The sequence below is a fragment of the Dromaius novaehollandiae genome, chromosome Z (genome assembly GCF_036370855.1).
Source record: "Dromaius novaehollandiae isolate bDroNov1 chromosome Z, bDroNov1.hap1, whole genome shotgun sequence".
In the NCBI taxonomy this organism is placed as follows: Eukaryota; Metazoa; Chordata; class Aves; order Casuariiformes; family Dromaiidae; genus Dromaius; species Dromaius novaehollandiae.
In genome coordinates, this window is record NC_088132.1 from 3,287,162 (window position 1) to 3,297,129 (window position 9,968).

The window sequence follows — 9,968 nt, forward strand, 5'->3', positions numbered from 1 at the left end:
CTTGTACCAAAAAAGCAAATCAAGAACAACACATCCAACAGCATAGTGATCATATTTTTCTAATATAGAACCAAATCATTATCTGCAGGGAATTATGGCCTTTCTTATTCAGGATAGTAGCATAATGGGAAACATCCACAGGCAAGCTGCAATATGGGCCAAATCCTCCAGTCTACAGGTCATCAGAATCCTGACTTATACATCTCTACCAAATGAGCTTACTAGCCTATGGTCTGGAAGTAAAACCCCCCAACTATTAATAATGACATGGTGGGGACAAGAAAAAGAATAAATGAGCGGAACAGAAGACATAGTACGAATTTAGTTTGTCCTTTTGTTACTGGGCTGTTTGTTCACTCCCAAACGGACCTGTAATAGAAAACTGAATAGATTACTGCACTTGCTTTTCTCCAGCTATTCTGGTTAGGCGAGTGATCTGCTCCACAGCATCTGCTCTGTAGAAAGTGAAATAAAATACCAAGTGCTGATATAAGCAATGAAACTTAGTATTTTTATAATGTAATTCCTTAATATATATGATGTGTTTAATATTGCTAACATTTAAACTTTTACATAAGCATTTAGTTGTTGATTTAATTATTGTATCTATGGAACTGCAGTTGTATGTACATATATGTGTGTAATAGTAATAGCTATGGACACCAGTGATTCACATAATAAATATTACAATGTACTGTGCAATGCAGACATGTGTTCAGCTTGGTCTTTACCCGTGCTGCTTATGTAGTCTCAGCTTACATTTTTTAGGTAGTCATTTGCCATTATTGTCCCCTTTACAGATAACAGCATGAAATTCCTACGAACATGCTATGAACATGTTTTCTAGCATTGAGGTCACCTAACTTACTTAAGGTTAAGCAAAACCCTTGTCTTTAAAGAGTCAGATTTAAACCATGTTTTTACACTTAAATGGGCTGAAATTGTATGCTTAAATAACTGTAGGTGAAAAATAAAGCATTTAAGAACTGTCTTTTAAAAATACAATGCTTATGACAAAAACTATTACAGAAGTTGTAATGAAAAAAAACTACCATGACAAAAATTACACATTTTATACAGTAATTATTTCAGAGTATGAAAAGCCTCATAATTAATTTGTGACTTTTAGCACTGAAACAGTTTGTAAAGACAAATGAATACAATTATCAGGAAAAAAAACACCCAAGATTTGAAGATGGAAAGTAGAATTTTAGCTGAAAATTTAACTTCTTTGGAATAAAAGCTGCCAGCAAAATTGATAATGTTTCACAATTGAGTATTTTCAAATTTCATTGTGTATGTTTTCATATTAGCCTGTATAGATGTACAGCGCCAAGTTTAAACTGCACAGAAAGACTATCACATGAAGAAGTAATTTGTCAGATTGAGATTGGCACCCTCCAAAATCATCAATCTACATTAATCTCAGAACCATGTTTGGGCACTGTAGAACAAATCTCATTTGGTTCCCATTCAGCACTGGGCACTAGTTATCCATGAATAGGGCTTGTGATTTGAAGTATAGGAAAGGAAGTGGTGATGTGAGGAACCATGCCCCAACTCCTCCCAACTTAAAGCACCAGAATTGCTGGAGTTTGCTGGATGAGATAATGCAAGTTAGTTATAGTCTATAATCACATTGTTGGGGTCTGAGAAATCTAAATTAGGCTGCCTCAGAAAATGACAGGCTCATGTTTCATAACTCTTTAAGTAATGTACATATCAATATCAGCTGGAGATAGCATTACAAAACCAAATGAATATTTTTTCAGAACAGAACAGACTGAACTGAATCTTCACTGTTTTTACTAGACTAATATACACATGGAAACTTTAAGGATATGTTTTGGAAAGCTTGACTTTTTTCCAGTGGTATCAGTTCTAATAAAGCACTTTTTCTTCCATGGAAAACCTCCTCAGAGAGAATCACACATTATTCATGTAATTAATGTAAACTGAAACACAATAATGTGCTCTAAAGAAATAATTCAGAATACATCAAATTAACCTAATGTTTTGTGAGGGTCTTTCAAGAATAGCTTGTGCCATTTTTAGAGTAGATATTCATGCATTTAAGCAAAATTTGAATGTAATTCATGAACAAAACGAACAGAGCACCAAATATTATGTGGCTTATTTGAGTTTTTCAAACTTTGCTCCGTGCATGTTCGCAAGTATCAGAGATTACACTATGGGAATTTCTTCTTCCTGAAAAGAAGCAGTTGCTGTTGTACTATGGAAGGTTAGGATCACACCTTCCGCACTGTAAATCAGGAAGGTCTACTGTAGATAATTGAACCGGGCTTGGGATCCATTCTCAAATCTCTATTATGTATTACTGCAACTTTAAAGACCAACTCTCTTTTCTTTTTTCCTGTTAAAGCATTAAATTTTTATGATTCTGTTATTGGTAACAGCAGTCAATAAAGTGATATGTCCTAAAAAGATGCCTTAAAAACACCTTTGGGGTTAATGTAATTTGAGTTTTCTATGTACCCTTACTTCCTACCTGCTGTGTGCTTTGTAAACTGCTACCATTCCTCCTCTCTGTGAGGTAAAGTGGACCATGATCTGCTGATCAGTCGTTTTCTATACCTCCATGGAACAACTTGTTGCAAGCAGCAAGATGGAACTTGTGTCATCCACTGAATGTATAATCACTGGTGATGAAGCTCATCTCTCATCAAAGCAGCAGGCAAGATTAGTGAAAGAATTCACGGTGCATTTCACTCTTGGATTTCTGTCTCTGTAGTAATGATTAAGCTTTAAAGAATGGGTTAATCAACTAATTTGCAAAAACCAATAAATCAAAAAATATGTGTATAAATGAGGTTTCGGTTGATGTTCAATGATATACTTCAATTTAGGAACTGTCTCACTCATTATTATAAAAAAATGGGGGGTTCTTAGCATAAATTCCTGTTCTTGCTATGTTATGGCTGCTTTCTATTATGAGGCATTACTTGGGCTCTGAATTTTAGGGGAACTATAGGGCAGGAACCCCACCATGTGGTGAAATCCCAATAAATAATTTTATTTTCCTTTCAGTTAAAACTGAATGAATGCTTTCCTACCCTGCAAGTGGCATGCATAAAGAGCTCTAGAGACCTAGGCCTCAAAATTTTAAAATAAACTGAAAGCTTTAGAAAGACACTACAGGAGTATAACCACTTGCAAGTATATTGTAGGTTATATGTATTGCCTCTTACCATTGATTTGATCACCCCATGGCTCAAATAATCAAAGCATGCATTCAAAGCTTGGCATAGACACAAATAGTGACAGCATGCTCTTCAGGCTTAAGAATTTATGATCTAGTCACCTCTTAAGTACTTAAGCACTTCTGTAGCCAGGTTAACTAGACTAGTAAATAATTTCAAAGTTCTAGTGAAAGGACGGGATTGCCTGTTTTAGCAGGGCTTATACATTCTTATATATAGTTAGAAGAGACTATTATATTATTTCTAAAAGCAACTCTTTCAAATTATGCCCATTTACTGTACTTGTTTTGTGAACTTCTGGAAAATATATGATCTATATCTTTTCTCAAGGATTTGGCTAAGATATTTGCCAAAGACAAATTTGCTAATTTATAAACAAGAGATAATACATTTAATACTTTGCCAGTTGCACTTCTGAGGCATACACTTTGAGGCAGTATGCAGGGATACCGTTGCAAGATCAGCATTTACCACTGTGAAAAGCTGTATTTTGAATACCAGTCTGAAGCAAATATGGGTGATTTGGCAAATCACTCACTTCGTGACTTCTTTGCCTATTTCCTCCGTAAGCCTAATTTTGACCTTAAGTTGTCCCAGTTCTTCCCTGAAACTGAATATTTTTAATCCTAGGAAGACTAGTATTCTCAGTTCTCTGCAATGAGACAATTTAGTGTCTCTGGAGCCAGAGGAGCTATGGTCAAAATACCCAATCTCTAAGTGAGGAACAGAGGGCAAAGCAGATGAGGATCTGGCCATGATGCCTTAGACTGTAACTTTTCTTGGCATATCCCTTAAGGAGATTACTGCAAGAAAAGCACACCTTTGTTTGATAAAATAAAATAAATGGATGCATCTAAATTAAAAAAAAAAAAAAAAAAAAAAGAAAGGAAAGGGCAAATGTACATCTGTATCCCAACAGCATCTTTTCAAAACGCTTAAAACTCCTATTATTATCTCAGACAGCTCCAAGATTCTCTATCCAGATCGAATTTTGCTTTCTGGTGTAAGCCACACTGGTGCTCTGAACTAAACTAGGAGCCTGAATAAATGTCTCTAGCTTCCTCCCACACAGAAATTGTACCAGCTTGCAGATACATACTGACACTTACATTCTTTTCACAATGACTCTTATTTCCAACAGCAGCATACAACTTTGATTACTTGGGATTGAAATTTACTGAGATATTTAAACATTACTTTTTATGTACAATTTATATTTCCTCAAGAACTATATTCAAAAGATATAATTTTGCAAGGCATTAAACACTACTCACCAAGGCACCTTTAAGAGAGTCTGATTAATATTTCATATTATTTACTGTATCTTTCAAATCCCTCTTCAAAACTGAACACTTCCATGGGTTGTAAAACCATCATTCTGCCTTTGCCTATAGTAGGCTAAGCATCATGGGTCTAACGCTCATACTAGTGTAAATCAGTAGTAATGCTGCAGGTGTGACTGTTACAGCAGGCATACCTGTTATACCCATCTTTTCCCTCTTCACACAGGTAACATTTTCTTCATGGAAATATTTACTGCGTAGCAGTGCTTGGAAAGAGGAAAGGAGACATGTAAAAGAAAATTGGTTTGCTTGCTTTTGAGTCTGTTTATAAAGTTGAATCTTAAGTCAGAACATCTTGCATGATGGCACTGCTTTGCCATATGCATCATGTCAGGACTGCTGCTAAGCAGTCAGTACTCATACACCCAGAATCCATCTTGCAGTTTCCTCAGTCACATTCACATCAGAAATGGAACTAGTATTTTAAAAAAGAAGACCAGAACAATAAATCTGACTTTCCTATTACACTAGCAAAGGTTCACTGACTTCTCTGTAAATCAGAGTTCACAGGAGAAAGAGCATGCCACAATCAGTTCTTTTCATATTTTAATTTTTTGCATCTTGAATAGATATATCTGAGTTGCACATACCGAAGAAAAATGTCCCTGTAAAGATAGATATTTACTTTATGTTTAATTTTAGTCTCTCTCTCTAACATGTTGCTGTATAACTGAAATATGATTTGTTTACAGAATACAGTGACACAGTATTAAAATGGCATGTTTATTTTGCACAATGATATTAGTTTAGATAGTAGCCCAAACAAAATAGTTTGGGCATGGAGATATTTCTGGATATATAAGCAGCATCCTTCTATGGACTTGCACACATGCCAAAGTTTAGAAAAGAATTATTAAATTAATTATTAAGTTAATGCCTTGTGCTGTGCAGTTAGTCGCTGTATTAACATCACCACTCAATCTAGTAGAATTCTATTCAGTCTTCTTTAATTAAATTGGTTAGAAACCGAGCTACCTACTTGCCATATTAAGAAGAGATTATTTTTTTCTTTGATGGCAAGAGCCTGCTAAAAATTTTATGGCCTATATTACTCAGAAAGCCAGAGATATTGGTCAAAGAAGTTTTCTCTGGCCTTTAAATGCATATATCAGCTCATCTGCTACAATGTAAAGAAATCATGGTGCTAATTTACACCAGATTATCATCTGACCCTATTGGTATAGGGGTTGGGAGGGTAACACATATATTTAATATGTAAGTAAGTCATTAAGGAACAAAATATAAAAAGAAGGAATTGTTGACTATATATCTGGAGGAAAATTGGATAGCATGATTAGGGCATGTCATTAGATTTTTTGCATGGCCTTTTCTCAAGAGAAAAGCAATCATGTCACTCAGAGTATTGAAATGATTATTATTAATGAGAAGTTAAATGTTTATGGTGCAGCCTGGCATCCCAGAAGGGCCTGCAAGGTCAATGCTCATTGTACTTGCAGAGGTTAAATCAGGCTAGAAAGTCTTTTCCCAGAAAGTTTTGCTGAATATGTTTAGATTTTTAAAACTTTTACATTATTTTTCAACTCCATGATTCTTCTAACTTTTGAGAAACGCATTATTCACAAGCTTAGTTCTGCATGGGAGGCTTGAATGATGCTTTTTGAGATGAGGAGGCTTTATAACTCTGTTTAGAAAACTGTTTTTCAGAGTCATTTCACAAAGAATTGCTAAGGCTGTAAAGGGGTTTTCAGTGCATCTATGCGAGGGTTTCCAAGGATATTCACATGTCATGGCTTCGCTGTTGGCTTCCCTGATGACAACAACCTGGCCAGGCTTAATCACAGTGCTGTCAAAGTGCTTTCTCTGGTCATCATTAAGAGTGGTATATCCCAGAGCCTCCACAAATGATGGTTAGCAAGGGTGTTACAAAATATTTTTCTGCACAGAATCAAAAGATCCTGCCCACAAAAGGATGAAAATTCACAGATTCATGTTTACAGAAGAATTATATATGCATTTGTATACGGTTAAAAGTGCTTTGCCATATTCTCAAAGCACAAAGCTCTAAGGGTCTATTCATGAAGCGAAAGAAAAAGCAGATTTCTCAAACACAGGCATTCTGTGTTTTCCACTCATAGCAGCCAGAAGCTCACCTACCTGCTAGTTTTTTTAGGATCCTACTCAGACTTTCTCATTGCAACAGGAGTTACTCCAGCTGACAGAGGCACCTTCAAGAGAGAAGCAATCACAGATTGGTCATAATGTACAGCTGTGTTTACAGACTGGCTCTTGTGGGATGACTACACAAATGAGGGGAAGAAAAAAGTATTTCATTCAGCCTTGGGAATTCTCTGGTCAAATCCCTGTCTTTTGGTTTACACCCTTCAGCAGGGGAAGAAGGTGCAAGTTACCTCAACCTGAGTGAGGAGGAAGTCTTCCCCACACAGGATGCAGTAGATGAGAAAAAAGGGAGGGTGTTTAAATAATCCAAAATGTGCAAAACTGTTAAACTCCTGTGTCTCCTAAAACACTAGGTTTATAGAAGACCACCTAGCTTATCAGGAAGGAAGAGGAAAACTGGGATGGAGTGAACTTCTCTGTGGAGAATACCATCAGCCACTCGCCATGCTCCATCAGACCACACTGCGGTTCATAAATGTGCATGAAAAATGGTTGTGAGACCTGGCTCAGTTCCCCTGAGACAGTTACTCACCATGGTGTTGGACTGGACTCCAACCTACTGACTCCAGGTCAGTACTCACTTGGGCTGAACAGACTCTTCCTCCTGCAGTCATGGCCTGGTTTCTATATGACAGAGTCCCTTACACTGACCTTTCCATTTATATTCAACACTTCTCCTTCCTTTTTTCACAGCAAATCAAGTCTGCTGGAGCTCTGAGTTGTCTGTTCCTAAACTTACTTCTGTAAGGAGCTGCCCCACTGAGACCAAAAGGCCTTTAAATGAAAATAATCAGATACTGTTACAATGTAAGCTAGAACTCTGAGCATGTTAAATTGAGTCTGGGTGACTAGGTCAACAGACTAGGACTAAAAAGGGTTCACACGCACCTTTCTTTGTGCTCATTGTGTCCCCTTAAGAGCACATTCTTGCTTTTAGTGAGGCAAATCAGTTGCTTTCTGAGTTGCAGAAAACTGTGCCCAGCCCCTGCTAAAGCCTAGAAAGTTGCTGTTCCTTCATCTCTGATACCCACCTACTTCCTTCAGTTCTCAGCAGTTTCTCTGCAAACACAACAAATCCCCAACAACCTGCTGCAGCCCTTCTCCCTGTGTATCCCCTTTCATTGATCTTTCCCCCAGGCAGGTTTACTTCCCCTCCAAGGGACTCCATACTTCCCTGGTGTCTGAAAGCAATGTAGCAGAATTGGAAACAAAACAAAAACCCAATAAAAAAATTATTTCTGTCATACTCTTATTGACCCTAGATACTGAGATATGACTTCCTGGATTTAGATGTTTCTCTTCTAAAACCAGACTTCATTTCACTGTTTCTCTAGCTCTCTCTCTGTTTATGGGAAAAAGGAAACCAGCTATCTTTGTTCCATTTAAGTCCTGGTCCAAGAGTGTTTCTGTAGGTGGTCGATGAGTTTTAACAATTCACTTCCCTGATTTGCAGGGAAAGGAGAATCTGATCCAGCAATTTAAAAAGTTAGATAAATATTTTCATGCTGGCATTCAAAAACACCATATTCTCTTAAAACTCCCTCATGTTGAACAGAATTTGCAGGCAGTAAGTAGTGTCCCTGTCTTGTCACGTTGCTGACATTTTAGCTTTTACATCTGCCATATTGTTTACTCCTCTGTCTCACTGTAATGCTTATGTCAATATTAAATTGGATGATGAGCTAGGTAGATGGATACTACTTTTTAGAGACCCATTATTTCTCTACAGAGGCAGGACATAGTCACAGGCATGAGATACTCCCAACAGTTGTTTGGATCTAGAATATTTTTTCCTTGATGAAGGACTATGGCTCTTTGCCCAGCTAAAATATGTATAAATTTCTGATAGTAAATTGTTTTTCCTTGCTTCTAATGAGGATTGCCCATAGCCTTAAACTGATGTGTTCAATACAGTACTCAGTGCAAAGAAAGAAATTCAGACTGAAATACAAGAGTCTGCATTTTAACAAGGAATGACTCTGTCTATTTTCAAAACAAAAAAGAATAGATAAGTTTAGCGATAAGAAGACTGTGAAGAGCCAGGAGCTTTCTTTTCACTGTGAAATGGAGACGTCTCCCAGGTGCCACACAGCAAAGTGAACAGACAACAGCTTCCACTGACTCTTCCAGACAAGGACTGATCAAAATTGCTCCAAGCAAGCAGTGCAACTCTTGTAACAAAAACAATGTGTCCACTGACAGAACTCTCCCTCTCCCCAAATATTACAAGTAGAATTACAAATTTAGGCACACAAGACTCCAATGTGTGTAAAACAAACCAGATCCAAGAACATCTGTCTTGCTTTTTCTTTTTCTCAGGCTGCTGTCAGTTTCTCTGTAAACTCTCTATATTGCTGAGTACCCTATAAAAAAAGGAAGAAGTTAAAGCTGAGGAAAAGTACCAAGTTGACAAACCTAGAGACTGAAGGCCTTATTGATCCCGTCATGAGCAATGAGAACAAAGATGGCTGCAGGGCTTGTAGCTGCCAACATATCTCATATAATAAGAGCTCAGTCTAGGACTGACAGAGTCCAATTGGGCCAGGCCTGTCATTGCTTCTTCGCATCAGTTTACAGGGCCCCTGAGCACTGTCCCTGTATGTTAAAGCTTTCCTTTTCCTAAAGATGGAAAGACAGTACAACTGGGGAGAGAGTATCTAACTAGTTTTACTCTGGAAAGCAGCTTTGATACATGATAATCTAGCTATGTGGTTTTAGTAACTCTGTTAGGTATTGAATCCCTATGGCTATGGGTTATAGTTTATAGCAAAAAGAAATATATATTTCATTTTCAATTCTAGAAGCAGGTCAAGCAAACACTAGTTAAAGTGAAAATGGAAAGCAACATTTTCTGTGCTCTGCAGGGCATATCAATACTGTTTGCTGTTGCTTTCTCTGAGGAAGTGCAAGCTCAGATTACAGAGGTGTCATCAACCTCTTCCTTTAATAGCTGTGATTTTAGTGTGTTTAAATATTACTTTGAAATGCCACCTTCTTTACTTAATTATGAAATGAATAGTAGACTAAATCCAACATAACCACTGGTTGGTTGATTTGGTTTATGCTGTTGTCCCTCCACAGTCTGTAAACACAGACTTTAGAGATTGTACTCAGATTTGTCATAATATCTCTTCACTTGTGCTGGATTTGTTGACATCTAAGAATTATTTGTGGCAGGTGCTATACAAATCTATAAGAAAGAGTGAGCTCAAAGGTAATATTTTATCTAAATGAGTGAGAGCACAGAAACTCCCTATTTGCATTT